This window comes from Euprymna scolopes, chromosome 17 (assembly GCF_053919585.1).
Source record: "Euprymna scolopes isolate OS-2025 chromosome 17, ASM5391958v1, whole genome shotgun sequence".
NCBI lineage: Eukaryota > Metazoa > Mollusca > Cephalopoda > Sepiida > Sepiolidae > Euprymna > Euprymna scolopes.
The window spans coordinates 64,640,932-64,658,384 of record NC_136498.1 but is presented as its reverse complement, the minus strand read 5'-3'; the positions used below and the strand labels follow the sequence as shown (position 1 = coordinate 64,658,384).

At 35.5% G+C, this 17,453-nt stretch overlaps 1 protein-coding gene across 2 annotated transcripts in view; it reads left to right on the top strand.

Moving 5' to 3' along the window:
- Nucleotides 1-17,453, top strand: part of LOC145296762 (TLC domain-containing protein 4-B-like) — a 129,270-nt gene that overhangs the window by 82,987 nt on the left and 28,830 nt on the right. The gene's annotated exons all lie outside the window — the stretch shown is intronic.

The window sequence follows — 17,453 nt, the reverse complement described above, 5'->3', positions numbered from 1 at the left end:
CATTACCTTCCTTCTCCCCCCTCCCCATTTTATTTAATCCTTTCTTTACAGAAACCACAAATTAATTGGATACTCGCTTCTCTATGGAAGGCCAGTAGTGTTACTTTTACTTAGATATGCTCTGCTTTTCTTGTGTATAACATCAATAGTTCTCATTGTATTTGTTTATTTATTGTTTGCTTGTTTTGTTTTTTTTCCTTAGTATGGAACCCAGCAAAATGAGCCATCATATTTAGTTTGACGTCTGTTTTACATGCTGACATGTGTCAGATGGCTTTTAAAAATGGGCTTCTAAATAAACATATATCTGGCAAGGTCTTTATTTATTCCTCTTTCTCATCATCCTTATCATTTCCTCCTATGTTTTTCATCTAACTCAAAAACTCTCCTCCATTCTTTCAATGTTGCCCTATCATTCAAATCCTCTGTTCTGCACATCTCTCTCATATATATATAAGATGAATGTCTGTGTGTCTGGTCACGAATAGGCTCCTATATGGTTGACTATTTTAAAAAACTGATTACATATGACAGATGTATCGAGACACAGGAATGGGTATGTTTAATCTGGCAGAACGGTGGTTCATTAAAATTGTGGGATCTGCGTTCGCGCCTGGTCCGCAAAGTATGGAAATAAAAAAATTAAAAAAAAAAAAAAAAAAACCTTTACAAGTGTTTTTGATATAGATGTACATAAGAATACTTTGATAAGTATGTTTTAACTTAAATAGAATGGAAATAGCCACAAACTTTAATAAAGACTTTTCATATCTATCTGCGTAGGTATACTTTGATAATTATGTTTCAGTTTGAAGAAATATGGTATAATAAAATTATGGGGTGTTCGTTCGCGCCTGACCTCCATAGAATGGAAATATGTCACAAAGTTTAACAAGGTTTTTTAATATAGATCCACAGAATATTGTGATAAGTGTTTCAGTATGAACAGGTATGGTATAATAAATTATGGGGTTTTTCTATTTTATTTTTACTTTCATCATATTTTGCTTTGGTTTTGATACCCCCAAATTCGAAGCTATCTCTTTACAACCCTTCCTTTTCATAACCTATCATACTTTCATAAATTAGAGTCCATTTTCTGTAGGCTGTTTTTGAACCCAGTCAATGACGGGTACTTTTGCTAATATATAATAAATTACAAAAGTCATTTTTTCCAAAATTTTAATTTATTCTAACCTTAACTAATCAGAAGAAAAGGAACTTATCAACTTTAAAAGAAAATAAAGGAATATCGGCATGATTACAAAATCTGAAATCAGAAGAGATGCAGTTGTTATTCTTTTTGTTACGCCATCTTTGATTTTGTAATTTGATAAGTTATCGGTAGAATAAATTCCAAAATTGACATAATTACATGAATGACTCCGTTCTACGAAACAGGTACTGTCAAGAATTTAGCTTTTACACATGGTTAAAGAAATAAGATGTTAGATGGTCAACATCTTGAAATTTGGAATATAAACTTTTTGTCATTTACTTGTATATGCTCTGTAGTTACATCGAGCTTCATGAATTAAAGGATTGGTGTAAATATGTGAAATATAGTTGCATAAACATTTTTCCATAAACATACATATTGCCCAGATTTAATTTTCCTCTCAATTCCTCAGATCTAAGCCTGTGTTTAAGACTAATTAGTCATCCATTATATTATTTTTCTCTATGCAACACCTGTCTTCAACCTTCACTGGCCAGGTTTCACTTCCATACATCACACTCCATACCTGATAGACTAATCACTTTAATAATGATTTAAAGAAAATTAATTTTTTTAAATATTTCTTGCTTTTAATTTAATCATTTTTCAACTTGCTTTAAAGATGATTTTCTCAAAATAAGGAAGAAAAGAATAATGGCAGCAATTTTTTATCTGAAAATTATTTTTCCATGTTGGATTTCAGCAAGCTGAGAATTAAACTGCTATAATATAGGTGTACCTTGTTTCTAATTTGTCTTGTAACAGATTCTGCAAGAGCAAGGGTCGGTAATCTACAGCCTGAGGGCCAGATCCGACCTGGAAAGGCATTTTGACCAGCCCTTAGTCTGATTAACAATGACTCTATTTTTAACATTGAATAAAAGCACTGATGTTATCATTCAACCAAATTTGAAGACAATGACTGCAAAAGCATGATCAAAACCCAATCATTTCCATTTTTGCATTAAAAAAAAAAAATACACACAAAATAAAAACTGAGAGCTGATTTTACCAACTAGTAACTGACATTAGGCAGGGACAGCTTCAAAGGGACAATATTGTTTCGGTCTGCTTTCTATTTCAATCCTGCAATAGGGACACTCCCTCATTGCTTCCCCTGCCACCTACCCTATGTTAGTTGCTGAAGTCTTTCAATGGACCATGTTTTTTTTATCTTTTTGGTAACAGTTTCAAACCTATGCATCATAATTTTATTTATTTCGCTTTGGGTTATTTTCACTTTGAAGTATTTTGAAATTCCTTGAGGAAAACTAATTTTTGTTATGTTGTTTTTTTTTTTAGTTTTTGTTTTCCCCCTCCCCTCGCCGACAAGAGAGGGTGGACCTGTAAATTAACCTTGTAAGTTCGTCTGCTCGCAATTTTCTCAATAAATACGCCTTGAAATTTTTTGAAATTTTGCACAAACATTAAACATGATACGAGTAAAAAAAGTAACAGAAGTGATTTTCCGGAAAAAACTGGTTTTCCCCCTAGGGGTTCCTTTCGGGTTAAAATGGCTAAAATTGATACTTTTGTGCTTATTAAAAAAAATTGATGCCTTGGATTTTTATGAAACTTTCTGAAAAGTTGTAACTAACTGATTTCTATATAATTTTTTTGTTTTTTTTTGTCTATACTTCGCGATAACTCTTGGGTGTGCCTCAGGGGCTCTTTTAGGGCTAATAAAAACGCTCTATTTTTGTAACTATTTTACCATATTTGTCCAAAATTTTCTGTGCATGTCTATTTAGCAGTTTTGCATGGTGCTGAACTCAAATTTAAATATATTAAGGTCTTGGGGACTAAATGGAGGGGGGCAGCAAATGATGGACTAAGTCATTTCTTTTTCTTTTTTTTTTTTTTTTTCTTTTTTATGGTGTAGAACTGAAATTTACATATGTTAAGGCCTAAAACTGCACCATTTGTTAATTTTCACCAGGATTTGACGTCCCGTGGGGAGTTTTGGTCTAAATGGGGGGGGTACTGAACTTAGTCATATTTTTTATGCCTCGTTCACTGCATTAATGGGGACCATGTATGCTTCACTTTTTTTTTTTTTTTTTAGATTTCATTTTGTTTTTTCTGATTTCTCAATGTTCATTTTCATTATGTTTTAAATATTTAGATTGACCGGGATCTGCATATGTAATTTTCCTTAATTTTTCATTAATGACCTTCGTTTGGCCCGTGACCTGTAACATGATCCGGCCCACAGTCGAATGAGTTGGTAACTCCTGTTCTAGAGAATATGCTTATTCAATCAATAAACCTATTCGTTTATACTTTTTTTTTTTTTTTTTCCTAAGAGAATGGCAGGGGATATAATTGCTTATACTATAGATGTGAACGTTTCATTAAGTATCTTATGTGCATCTACCTTATTGGGATAAGACGTTACTTCACAGCTGTGTATTAAACATATACGGAGGGGGGGAACGATAAACGTATTGCCCTAAAGAAAACAACACTAACAGCTTTATTTTAAAACTTTTATTGAAAAAAATCAATTCAGGTAACTTGATTATGCAGTAGAGCTGACATCTATTAAATGTAGCCACCCTCAATCACCATCTCGATACAGGTTCAGAACTAGGAACATGCCATTTCCACAAGCGCCGGTGGGAGGTCGACAGATGGCGGTGGTCAGGCTGGCGTTAATGCTGTAGGAGGTGATGTTCTCAATGTATGGCCAAATGAAGTAGTCCAGCGGATTCGGGTTGGGGTAGTTGGGAGGGACCAGTGAGAAAAGGGTACAAAGTTATAAAACTCTTTTGGAAACCAAGCCTGGGTCTCTGCACTTGTGGACCAGCGTTGAGTTTTGCTGCCACATGCAGGTTTTTTCTAGGTATTGCACCACGGGATCACCACTCTCTTCAGCACATCCAGGTACACTTTGGTGTAAGCTGACTTCAAAGATGTGGGGGGGGCATGATGTGGCCCTCACTTGAAACCACACTAAAGACCGTAACTGTGGCTGGAAACTTTGTTTGCATCACCCTGGGCACGTCCCTATTATTCATGGCGATGCATTTTGAGGGTGCTGGCGATGGTCCTGTTGTCATAACTTGGATTGGTAGAGAGCAGGAGTTGTACAGTGGCACATCTCTTATCTCTTTCATTGAACATTGTGTCACTTTCACACATGATAGAAGGTTCTTATCGCTCTTGGGATTTGTACATTACTAGCCAACTAATAGATGGTCTGCGACAAAAAAAAAAAAACGGTTTTCATCAAACGGAAATGAAATCCTGTCGTCTTTTCTAAGGCAATTTTATTGTTCCTCTCTCTAAACATATATATGAGGGGCGTGCAATAAGTAATCCCCCATACCCACTTCCAGTTGTCTGAGCTAGCTGAAGTTTTGCATGTACAATGATTTATACCTCTATGGGTTATGTGGCAAATTACAGCTCTGAACTAATCGTGGTTTTTGTTTTACAGGTGTTTGAACTGAGTCAGGTGTGAAATGGAGCCTGTTGAATGTCGAGCAGTGATCCGGTTTTTGTATTTCAAAAGACGCACACCACAGGAGACTTTTGATGAAACGAAAGAAACTTATGCCCCATCATATGACCTTGTAAAATGCTGGCATCGTGAATTCAAACATGGCCGGAAGTCTGTGGAAACAGCTCCCAGACTTGGTTGCCCCTCTTCCATTGATGAGGCATCTGTCCGTCAAGTTGAGGCTGCCGTTTTGGAAGATCGGTGCATTACTATTCGCCAAATAGCCCAAGATGTCAAGATTAGTACAGGGTCTGTGGAAACTATCATTCATGACCATATGTATAAGGTCTGCCAGATGGATTCCCAGGTTGCTCACACCATTCCAGAAGCAAGAACGCGTCTAGTACTCGAGGATGAATTTGGAGATGTGCCAAGAAGATGAGTCAAAGTTTTTCAAAAGACTTATCAGGATGGAACCTGGGTCCATCACTATGATCCAGAGACCAAAGCCCAGTAGATGCAGTGGAAGCACTTGGACTCGCCACCTCCAAAGAAGGCAAGGGTTCAGCCCTCTGCTGGCAAGGTCATGCTCACAGCCTTCTAGGACCAGGACGGACTAGTGATGAGATTTCCTGGCAAAGGGTACACAATTACAGGAGCCTATTATGCTTCACTTTTGAGGAAATTAAGGGAAGCTATCAAAATCAAGAGGCAGGGCAAGATCAGCAAGGGTACCCTCCTCCTGCATGACAACGCTCCGGTCCACAACTCTCGTTTCACCAGATCAGAAGCACGGGCGTGTGATTATGAAATCCTCCCCCATCCTCCCTACTCTCCTGACCTTGCACCCTCTGACTTTCACCTCTTCCCGGCCATGAAGTTGTTTTTGAAAGGAAAGCATTTCCCAGATGATGGAGCCTTGATTTCTGGAGTCACGTCGTGGTTGTAGGACCAACCTGGGGTGTTCTACAAAAATGGTCTCCAGAGCTGCATCAAACGATGGGAGAAATGCATAACTCTGGGTGGTTCCTATGTAGAGAAAGACTAATAACTGTGCAAAGTTTTGTTGCTCTACTGCTTAGGGGAAATGGGTCAAGGACATTACTTATTGCACACCCCTCGTATCATCAGAACGAATAATAGGGAAAACTAAAACCACACACAACTTAAATATCCATTTGTTGTATACTGGAGAAGTGTGTGTGTAATATATATATATATATATATATATATGTGTGTGTAAACTCGTGCCTTATCTAGTTGTATAAAATGTTCTAATGAATGCAGAGTGCATACGCATTTGTATATACATGTCACAGTCATTTATATGATGTGTGTATATGTGTTCCTCTAATCTAATTTTTCTATTGTTCGTTGAATTGATGCATGTGTAACACTTACGACACTGTTGATATATTAACAGATACAGTTTAACAATGGATATGTAACATTTACAACAGAAAGAGGCAAATAACAGTTTCTGAGGTTTTTCATCAGCTAACGAGAGAAACATGCCTGGTTCACCTTTGGTCTTATTTGACGGATCCTCGGAAAGCTGCAGATCAGTGTTGGTGATAATTACAACAAATTTATTTCCGAAACGTTTCCCTCATTAGAAAGCTGCAACACTGGTTCTAGACCATCACCATGTCTGATTCCCTCTACTGGGAGCCATCAGGATCTGAAGACCATTTCTGTTCCTCTCTTGACTCCAACTCAATCTTAAACATCTTAAAATAAATAATTGTATCTGCATTGCCCGGTCAGTATTTAACATACAATTGACAACATCTATTAAAAAAAAAAAAAAAAAAAAAAAAAAAAGACTTCAAACTTGCCCGGTGCGTCTTGTTGAACTCTGAATTCCGTAAAGTTTTAACTGATTTTGTACAGGTTCCAATTTTAATAAAACACACCTAAAGAAAAGCAGAGGTTGCATCAGTTGTAATGTTCTGAAGATAACGCTCAAAATGTTTGAATTCTTGCGTAGATTTTTATAAACATTTAAAAATTTTAGAGTCCATCTCTATCAGCATTTGTAAACCTTCTTAATATTCCTATTCACTTTGCCTCCCACGACGGCAGACCAAGGTAATTTTTAATGTGGAGAAAGGAACAAAAATTGTCTCGAGGATTTTTTTTCCTTCACTGAGAACAAAAAATTGAAGTGTAATATCAGAACAGATACTATACTTCGATCTTGACCCGAAGGTCAAATCTTTATGTTGACACAAGAAAGTCATCAGATAATTAACTCTTTGGACGACTTTGATCCTTCCTCGATGTATATAAACAGATGAAGTTATCTTGTGGAATTATTATCGCCATTAGATGTAAATATTGTGTTTGTCAAGTCGATATTTGATTTAGCTTGGCCAAACACATGATACAGAACATGATATTTCAAACACTATCTGGCAAATGTACATCGCGATCCAAGTGCAAGAGATACAAAAAAACTGAATATGGTTAAAATCTTTAAAAGATCTCTCAGGTTGACTGTATGAGATAACAGATGAATGTCTAGCATCCGTTAGGATGCCCCGTCTCTAGCTAGAGCAAAAAAAATAAACAAAATAAGCAATAACAACCATTCCTCGTGGACAATGAAAGCAAATGAAACCATGAAAGATTTGGGTGGCATTTGGCTTCAGAACAGTGCAGCACAATTCATGAAGTAATATCACCTGTGATATTAAAATCAAATGCGATCAATCCATGTTAAATGGATTATTGTCTATAAAACTAATTGTAAAGATAACTTTGCCCGCAGTTGTAGAAAAGATCCTTTTGATAGTTTCAATGGATTTTTACCAAATCAGTTTGTTTTGGGAAGAAATCTAATTTTGGCTAATGGCACACCATCAAGATTAGAATAAAAACGCAATTCTTAATTAATAACCAAAACCCAAAATACCATAAACCAGGCAGGAAAAGAGTTAATAAAATATGAATCAATTGAGACAATAGATCGACCTCTCCTTCATCAAGTGAGATGGATAACTAACCTGGATTAATGGATGCAGAATTATGAAGTAAATGAACATGATGCCATTGTCAAGAGTAATTGTGCATGATGGAAAATGATTCATCGTTAACGAACGCCATGCCTGTGTAAATCCTGTATTGTGCTTACGAGAACCTTTTCATATTTTTTGTTTCTGCCATTTTTATTTGGACTACTGTTTTCATTTTCAGTGTTACGGGGGGTGCCTTCAATAAGTTTCCAGACTCTTTTCTACAGGCATTTAAAATTGTCATAGACTCCTGAAAATTTAGTATGTTATTGCTATCTTATAAGATGACTGAACAATTTTTATGATTTCAGGTTCAAATGACCAGTTACAGCAGGAATGGGAATACACCCTACTAAAGCCTGACTTTCTAAACTGCAATCTGGACATGAGGACACTTTAGAAAAATGATATGCAATAAAATTCTGTTTTAAACTTGGAAAACATATGGAATGCTTCAGATTGCTTTTGTACCATCTTGCATGAATCAAGCATCAGTTTTTGAGTGGCATTAAAGATTCGAGAACAGTAAGGAGTCTGAAGGATGATGAGAGGTATAGGGGGAGTAAGCAAGGCAGAACACCAGAATTTATTGGCCAAATAAAAAATTTCATGTCTAAGGACTTGTCTATAGACAATAACTGCACAGTTTGATGTCAGTGTGGGAACTGTACACACGATTATTCATGACGAATTGAAGATGCGGAAGATTTGCATGAAGTTTGTCTCAACGGTACTCAGATCAGACTATTTGACTAAAATGGGCATCAAGACACTTCATCACCCTTCCTTATAATCCATGCCTTGCTCCCTGTGACTTTCGGTTATTGTCTAAGCTCAAAGAAAACCAGCAGGAAGGCCGGCAAATCAACTGTGCTTAGATTAGTTTCGCTTTATTTATACGAAAAAGACGAACAAACATGCGAAAGGACAGAATAGAGGCAATTTTTTAAGTCTATCAAAATGAATGTAGAGAGGATGTCCATTTGCAAATCGTACATATTATAATCTAGGGAGTATATAAAAAGTTCTCAAGATCCCCCCCCTCCCCCGCGAAAAAAAAGCTTTTCTTGGACATAAATATGCGCATCAATTTTGCCTTTTATATATAGACAATTTGCCATTTTTTATTTTTTTAATTTTTATTTATTTTTTATAACTATTTTAGGGTAGCTATTTTTGGTAACAGGCAATTTTCTTTATGAAAATTTTTTTTTTTTTTTTCAGATTTGATAGTGTGTATTTCTATATGCAGATTATCTCATCTTAAAAAGAGGTCACGTGTCAATACAATGAGCTTAATATAAGACTTTAAGTCGTCTTTTATAAAAAGATCCAAGTTGAAAACTTTAGTGAATCGAAATACTAAAGAAATTTTTCTCCTATTATCAATTTGTTTTCTCTAGTTTTTACATGTTCAGAATCTGGAATTTTTTTTTGTTTGTATTTTTTTTATAGTCTATTTTTTTTTTTTTTTTTTTCTAGCTGTGAATGGGGCATCCTACCAAATGCTAGACATTCACCTGCTGTCTCAGATATTTTTATAAGATTTTTCACCGTCTCTTGAAGTGCAGTAGTTTGTATCTCTCTTGCATTTAGTTCACCAAGTATGTTTTTTTTCTGAGCCCTGTTGCTCCTATAAGTTACTGGGATAATAGATTTTCCTAAAATTCCAGTTTCTTTTTGTTTCGTACATAAGATCTTGGTATTTCATTCTTTTCACTCTCGGCTCTGTTTGACCCAGGATCATTGGAGACCTCTACTTCTACGGTTGCTTCTTATTCATTCTTGTCCCATATCACTGTCAGAATCAAGACAAAACATTGCGAAAGTAACAACTGATGAGAATAGTAGTCGGAATAATACATGCTAGCGTGATCTGTGGAAATTCCACAGTGGCATCTTTCATATGTAATATATTGCTACTGTGCATTCTGTGGACGTTCAGCGTGAATGGAGACCCTGCAGTATTATTGTAGCCCGTTTGTTAAACCAGATTACTTAGATAAATACTTTTAATGTAGTATCAGAATATATCTGGTTATTATGGTTTATATCCTTACCAAAGTCTGTGACATATTTCCATTGTATAGCATAAACGGAAATCTAACAATATTATTATACCATCTTTAGACAGAACAGCTACTACCCTTGGAGCCTAGCCATAAGACCAAGAAAGTATATTTTAGTTTCACGTACGTCCCAAAACTAACATTTTTTTTAATCAAATTTTTTTTTTTTTTTTTTTTTTTTTACTTTGCATCTTCGGTGATTAAGAGATCCTATTTATTAAAAATGGAGGATACGTGATAACACAGTATGAATATTAAATTAACGTACCTATATACTAATTTAATGTTCGTAGTATGGTTTCACCTTCTATCCTCTTTTTTAAGTAACATGGGATCTTCCGATCGAATAAGTTATAATCTGGAAATCGTGACACACATACTACATACGTACATTAAAGGCACTGGGATATTAATGTATAGGTGCTTATCGTCTTCTTTCCAGAAGATTCCTGCATACATATATTTTTAACTAGCCTGCGTACCCAGCCATTACCCAGGTGTTTGGAGGTGTGTTAAGGGGGGAAAGAAGTGGTAGTAGGCAGGTAGACTCAAACGCGTACCGCAAAGGAGGAAATGAATGTGAGAACAAAAAAAAAAGTCTTTGTTTTTGTACCCATCAGCAAACCGGAAGTGACGAATGTTTAAATTAAGGCTAGTCAATCGAAAAGAGGGGATGACTTTCGAAAAAAGCGAAGCCTCCCTGTAGAAAAGTGCCCAGTTAAGAATGAAGGAATTAATGTTTTTAGCCAATTTTTCGATATTTGTCGTCCGAAAAGTTGAGCTTCAAAACGAAACCAATCTCGTGAAAATGCGTCGCCTCTGTCGAAAGTTTTAGGCAGACATAAAAACATGCATACATACTTTTAAACAGACAGGTGAGATTTATATTATAGATTTCAAAACAATCCTGTTATGGTCAGTTGGGAAGCAGCCCTATGGTATTGGGTACTACAGATGGACAGTTCTAGGAAAGAAACTTTGCTCATGAAATTTTCACTTAGTTTTAGGCACAGATAGAGAGTAAGTAAATTGACAGTTGTGGTAGCTAGACGAGTATTAGTTGCGAATGTTTGCAGGGGTTGGGGGTCAAACATTTATGAAAATAACATTAAAGTTGAAGTATTGCAGGAAGTCTGAAAATATTGACATCATACACATTCTTTTACAAGACAGTGCTGTTTGCAATTGGCCGCATTTCATGTTGACATTTTTGTGTCAGGAACTGATCAATCCGGTTCCACTTATGTAATCAATCAGCAAGGTTTCCCATTTGGAGCTCATGTGCTTTCAGATTTATTGGTTTTGCTATTATGCTTAAGAAAATTGTATTGGAATCAACTTGATTCTGTAGACAGTCTGGAAATAATCAACACTATCGGAAAAAAAAAAAAAAACGAAGTGGAAAAGTACATGAGGAAGACTGAATCTTCAACCTTCGATTGAAAAGCCAAGCGGATATGGGGGGGGGGCCAATTTGTTTCTCTTGCAAGATGTTAGACGATATTGAACCATTTTTTTTTTTTTTCACCAAACTTTCCCTTATTTTTTTACTTTTTTTTTCTTTTTTTTCTTTTTTTTTTTTTTTTTTTTTTTTTTTTTTTGTTACTAGTCACTTTAATAAGGCCAATAGTAATTAAAGAATAAGTTTAATGAAATAGTCAGTTGAAGAATGAATATTGTGAGAGTGATTGAAAAAAAATTGATTACTTTTGTGGTAGCTAGATGAGTACTAGTTGCGAATGTTTGATGGTTTATAACAAGTATTTGTTGACATTGGACTTGTAGATGACCATGGTAGTCTAGTTTGAATGTGACTATGTACAGCATGATATTTATATGCCAGTTCTTGTCAGATGATCAAACCTAATCGACGTTGAGCTCTGTCAGTACTAAAATGGGTGACTATGCATTTTCTGTCATCTTTGTATACCTACTTGCAGCAGCAGTTGTTACACTCTGACAATGGTTTCTTGATGCTGTAAATTTATCTGTAGCTGATTTCTAACGGTTTCGTTGTTCGCGCAACAGCAGCTGCACATGGAAGTGAACGACTGAGGAGAATGAAACTTGCTGTAGAATTGTCGTGTGGAGACGAATGTTTCACTGCTTGCTTAGACTTATTCTTTTAATTCATTTGTGCACTACTGCTCAGCGGGGAGGGAAAAGGTTTGACTCTGTGGGGCATCTCTGATGGTAATATTTTGCCGTTTTCAGTAAGGCCACTTTAATTCGAGTTCTGTGAGTCGGGAACAATAGGAACGACGTTTGACTAGGACGGGGGGGGGATGGGGAGTCAGCCATATGTTTAGTTAGTTGAGGCCTTAACTCGGAGGTTGGCAGTTAGATTTTGGATATAGCCAATGGTGGTTGGTCACTCTGAGGTTCCTGAGGGTGATATCAATTATAAACTTCTATTATATTCTTCAATCAAAAAATGAGTTATCCATCTTATATTTGAGTTATGGTTAGGATTGACCATCCTGTTTACAAATTGCATGTTGCTTGGCCTTTTTCAACGTTAACATTCAAATTTTCTTTTTTTTTTTTTTTTTTTTTTCTTTTTTTCTTTTTTTTTTTGTAATGCTATGTTAACGAAAAAGAAGAAATCGTTATTTTTCTTATGAGAAATATAAAGAAAAATCAAATCTATCAAAGATCTTTATTACTTAAGCTGATTTTTACTTTTAGGTGATTATTTAAAATGTTTCTTGTTACCAGCTCTCTGGACCAGGCTAAGCTAATTCTTTGGTTAATGTGCTTTGTTATGCCAACTGAAGGCTCCTTACAATTTTTCTATAAAATGACACCTTTTTGGGTATGCTGAAAACGAATATCATAGGGAAAATCAGCGCAGACAAATAGTTTTCAGGATATAAATACCTGTATTATGCGATGTAATTTCTAGTAGTTTGAATTGGCCGCCATCTTTGTTTCAATGAAATGGTTCAGTGAGCATGCGCAGACTAACTGTGAAGTTAATTTTACAAAATGCAAACGTTTATTCAATGTCATTTCTAGCTAATTCCACAAAAAAATTACTTTCTTGAATTCAAATTCAAGAAAATTCAGTCAATGTGCACTGGTTGTCCAACCTGTTTATTCCAGAAGCCATTCTTAATGTCGGGAGGTTGAAAATAAGAAAATGACTTTCGGAATAAACACCTCCAACCTCCCCATGTTAAGAATGGTTTTCGGAATTGCTCTGAAAAAATAATACTGAGTTTGCTGCTTTATATCGCCCATTCAAACATGGCCATCAGTGATTTACATTGCGAAATACAGGTATTTATACCTCGAAAACTAATTATTTGCACTAATTTTCCCTGCGATATTCGTTTTCAGCATATCCTAAAACCTTTAAAGTCATTGCTTTATCGAAAAATGTTGAGGCGTCTTCAGTTGGCATAACGGAGCACATTGAGCAATTTTTTTTATATCTTCACTAAAATAAAAATATGCCTGTATATGTTCAAAACAAAAAAATGTATATTGTTTAAGAGGACCATGTTAGTTATCCTCCTACATAAATATATTAACCAGTGTTATGCTCAATTTAAATAATAGTTTTAGTTTAATACATAGGACACATTCATATATAATATATTGATGTTGACATTCTGTAGATGTTTAGTGTAAATGGAGACGCTCCAATATTATTGTACCTATTTACTATGCCTCCCCACGGGACAGTTAGACACCAGGGTCGTTTTTTAATGTGGAGAAAAGGTACAAAAATAAAAATTGTCTCAGTCGTGAAGGATTTCTCCTCCACCGAAAGAGAACAAGAAATAGAAGTGCAGCATCTGAAGAACAGATGGTATTTATTTGCTCCCCCACTGAGCAAATTAGGCACAAGGCCGTTTTTAATGTGAGGTAAAAACCAGCTCCCCTAAAAGTAGGCAAAAAGGGGGCACTCTGGTTACAAAAAAAAATAATTGTCCCAGTATAGAGGGTTTCCCCTCCATTGACTGGTACAAATTATCTTAAGTGCAGCATCTGCCGGAACAGATACTACACTTTGATCTTGACCAAGTAGCTATTTTGTTAAAACTGCAAAAGTATTTATCCAAGCTAGCAGGGATGCTCGGCATCGCCAGGTCGTAAAATACGATTAAATATATTTTAATTCTTTCAGATTTCTTATATATTATTAAAGAGTTAATGTTCTATCGATTTTTATGTTATAAAGTTGCAATTTCAAAAATAAAAAAAAATATCTATACAACTTGGGTTCATCAGCTTGAATCGAAACTGAATCCCAAACATATATATAAACTTTAGTTCCTTCAGCTATAACTGAAACTTATGAAGAATTCTTGATAAAATTATTTTGAAATAATAGATTATTGGAGTGCCATCTGTAAAGAATCTGTAAAGGTCAACTCTTTCAACTTTGACCTTTTGACAGCCAAATTTTCATTCCAAAACTGATTAAAATGCTTGCCGCAAGTCTGAATACCTGTTATGTATAAATTTCAAATGTTTAGACCCAAAATTGGCTGAGTAGTTTGCTAGACACCGCAAAGGTAAAATCTTTTGAACTTTGACCTCTTGGTAGCTCAAATTTTTGACCCAAACTGATTAAAAAGCTTGCCTTATCTCTGATGCTCTTTATGTAAAATTTTAAATGTTTAGACAAGAAATTGGCTGAGTAATTTGGTAGCGACCGCGAAGGTAGAATATTTTTAAACTTTGACCCTTATTTTGACCTCTTTATATTTGCTTTTTTGAGCTCAAATCAAATCAAAAAGTTGGATCCATGTCCAAGTAACCTGTATCTAAAATTTCAATCTAGACCCAAAATTGTCGGAGGAGTTTGGTAGAGTTTTCAAAGGTCAAATTGTTGAATTTTGATCCCTTCTCAGTCAAATTTCTGGCCGAAAACTAATTAAAAAGATTTTGTCAAATCTCGAGTCTCTAGACCGACAATTGAGTTATTTGGTAGGGAAATGTACACATACACACACACAGACTTTCACTTATATAGATTGGGTAGCTAGTTTGTTTGCTCACCCGAGGTTCCCCTACTGAAGAATACTAATGGATATGTAAAAGAAAAATTGTTCAAATGGCCAAATGCTCTGAAATTTTTTTTTTCATTATTTTTTATATAATGAGGGTATGATCACCGAAAGTTGGAAGATTCTACTTGCAGACACTGATGAAAGGAACTGACAAATCAAATGGAGCTACGTCCTGCTAGCAACCAATCAGAAACCAGAATTGCTCCATCTTTTAGCATTCCTGCACATAATTTTTTCATGTCAACACGAGAAAGATCTTCTGCTCTTTGCCTGCAAAATTATAAAGTCCAAGACTAGCTAACTATCAGAAACTCTTCTGAAATTAAACCTGGATTTCAATTCAAGACTCCTGAAATCTCGGTGCATTTTGAAGAATTTTTGTTATCGCAAAATGTTATTTGTTACTATCTTGTTTGGCTCGGCATTCAATGTTATGACGTTTCAGTGTTTTATGAATCTTACTTTAGATAATTTGTGCATTCAAACATAGTGTTTTGTGTTGCCGTACTCCCATATAGAAGCAGACATGATTGTATCGCCCAAATCATATCATGTAATAAAATTTTAAATAAAAAACATAAAATGACTCATTTTGTTAGAATACCCTTCCCCAAAATTGGCCTACTTTAAAAAGAAAAGTAATCTATCTATCTATATATATATAAAAGCGAAAATGTATGTATGTGTGTTTGTTTGTGTGTATGTTTGTGTGTCTGCTTAAAAACTTTCGACAGACACAACAAAAATTCACAAACTTGGTCTCATATGAAAGTCCCACCTTCCGGACGACAAATATCGAAAAATTGGCCCAAAGTGACCATCAGAAGTGTGTCAACTGATAGATTTTCTGCAGGGAGGGGGGGGGGCAAAAAAAAAGTGACATTTTAATGTTAAACATTACATATTTTTAAATCGATTTATAACTGCCCCAAAAAATACAGCCGCCAACTCTTCTACATAAAGTATACACGCGCCCGTTTATTTTGGGTCAACTTGTATTTAAAACCCGCTGGGTCATGTCACGTGATCTTGACGTCAGCAAGCTCTAATGCCAGTCTTAATTTACAATTTAAAAATGTTGTTATCAGTAAAAAAAAATTAATTAAAGCTAAGCTATGAACTTCTACGCTATGGCAACGTTACCAAAGTTATTACCACATTCAAAATAGGTAGATACGATAGTTAAATGAAAAATAACAAGCAAAACATGTGAAGTAAAAAAAAAAAAAAAAAAAAAAAAAAAAACGCTTACAAAAAATATTAACGATCAAAGTTTTTTTTTTAAATAAAAACAGCCAGACGCCATTTTCCAGTCTTTAGAGTAAGGCAGGCGAAGTGAGTGAGAGAGAGACGCAAACAGAGAGTGAGAGAGATGTAAACACAGAGAGAGAGATGTCTAGACAGAAAACGAGAAAAACGTTAACTTTTTCACTCCGAAATCGACAGGGGGGGAGGGTCAACAACGCATGCGTCAGATGACGTCATGACATCGTGACCTGATTTACTTTAAATAGTTGATAAACCAAACAAACTTTAAAGACGTCGCTTTAGCTCAGGTAGTTAAGGCCTTGGTTCATTATCTAAACGTTTTGGGTTCGAATCGTGGTGTGAGATGCTTTTTAATTTAAATATTGAACCCTGTATTATTTAAGCCATTTTTCACATAACGTTCGTTCATTTTTCTGTTTTAATCGTTCGTTTGCCTTACATTATTTTTTTTTTGTGTGTGTTCCCCTCCCACGCTTAATTAAAACGTTTTTCTTTTCTTACTTCGCTTATAACAATGCTTACATCGTCATCGTCGTAATGCTCGACAACTTTCAAACATCTTTCACTTCTGGCTGGCCGATTTTATTTTCACACTTCGCCTCAGGGGCTCAGCTTCGATCCTAACCCCCCCCCCCCCCCCCGACCCCGGCTTCTTTTTTATTTAACACCACACATCCCTACAAACACCCGGGCAACGCCGGGTACCCCTCGCTAGTGTATATATATATATATATATATATATATATAAGTGAAAATGTATGTGTGTGTTTGTGTGTGTCTGCTAAAAACTTTCGACAGACACGACGAAAATTCACAAACTCTGTATCATATCGAAGCCCCATCCTTCGCTCGAAAAATTGGTCAAAAACGTTCCTTTTTTTTTCACCCTGAAATCGACAATTTTCGACAGGGCGGGGGTCAACAAAAGCAGTTCTACGCATGCGCCAGATGACATCATGACCTGATTTACTTTAAAGAGTTGAAAAACTGAACAAATTTCATGTACGTCGCGTTAGGTCAGTCGATTAGCGCGTTGGTTCATTATCTAAACGTTTTGAGTTCGAATCGTGGTGTGAGATGTCTTTTTTTTTTTCTTTTTTTTTTTTTTTTGATTTTTTAAATTTAAATATTGAACCAGTATTATTTAAGCCATTTTTCTTTTCTTTTTTTTTTTTTTTTTTTTTTTTTTTTTACTTTGCTTATAATATCGAAACAGGTTTATTTAAGCCATTTTTCACGTGTGCGTTTTTCTGTTTTCATCGTTCGTTTGCCTTACGTTAGTTTTTTGGGTTTTTTCGATGTTTTGATTACCGCCTCCCCCTCCCCTTCGCTTATAACAAACAAACCTACGTCGTCCTCGACGACTTCCGGGCACACACCTGTCAATTTGGTTCTTACTTAAATAAATTC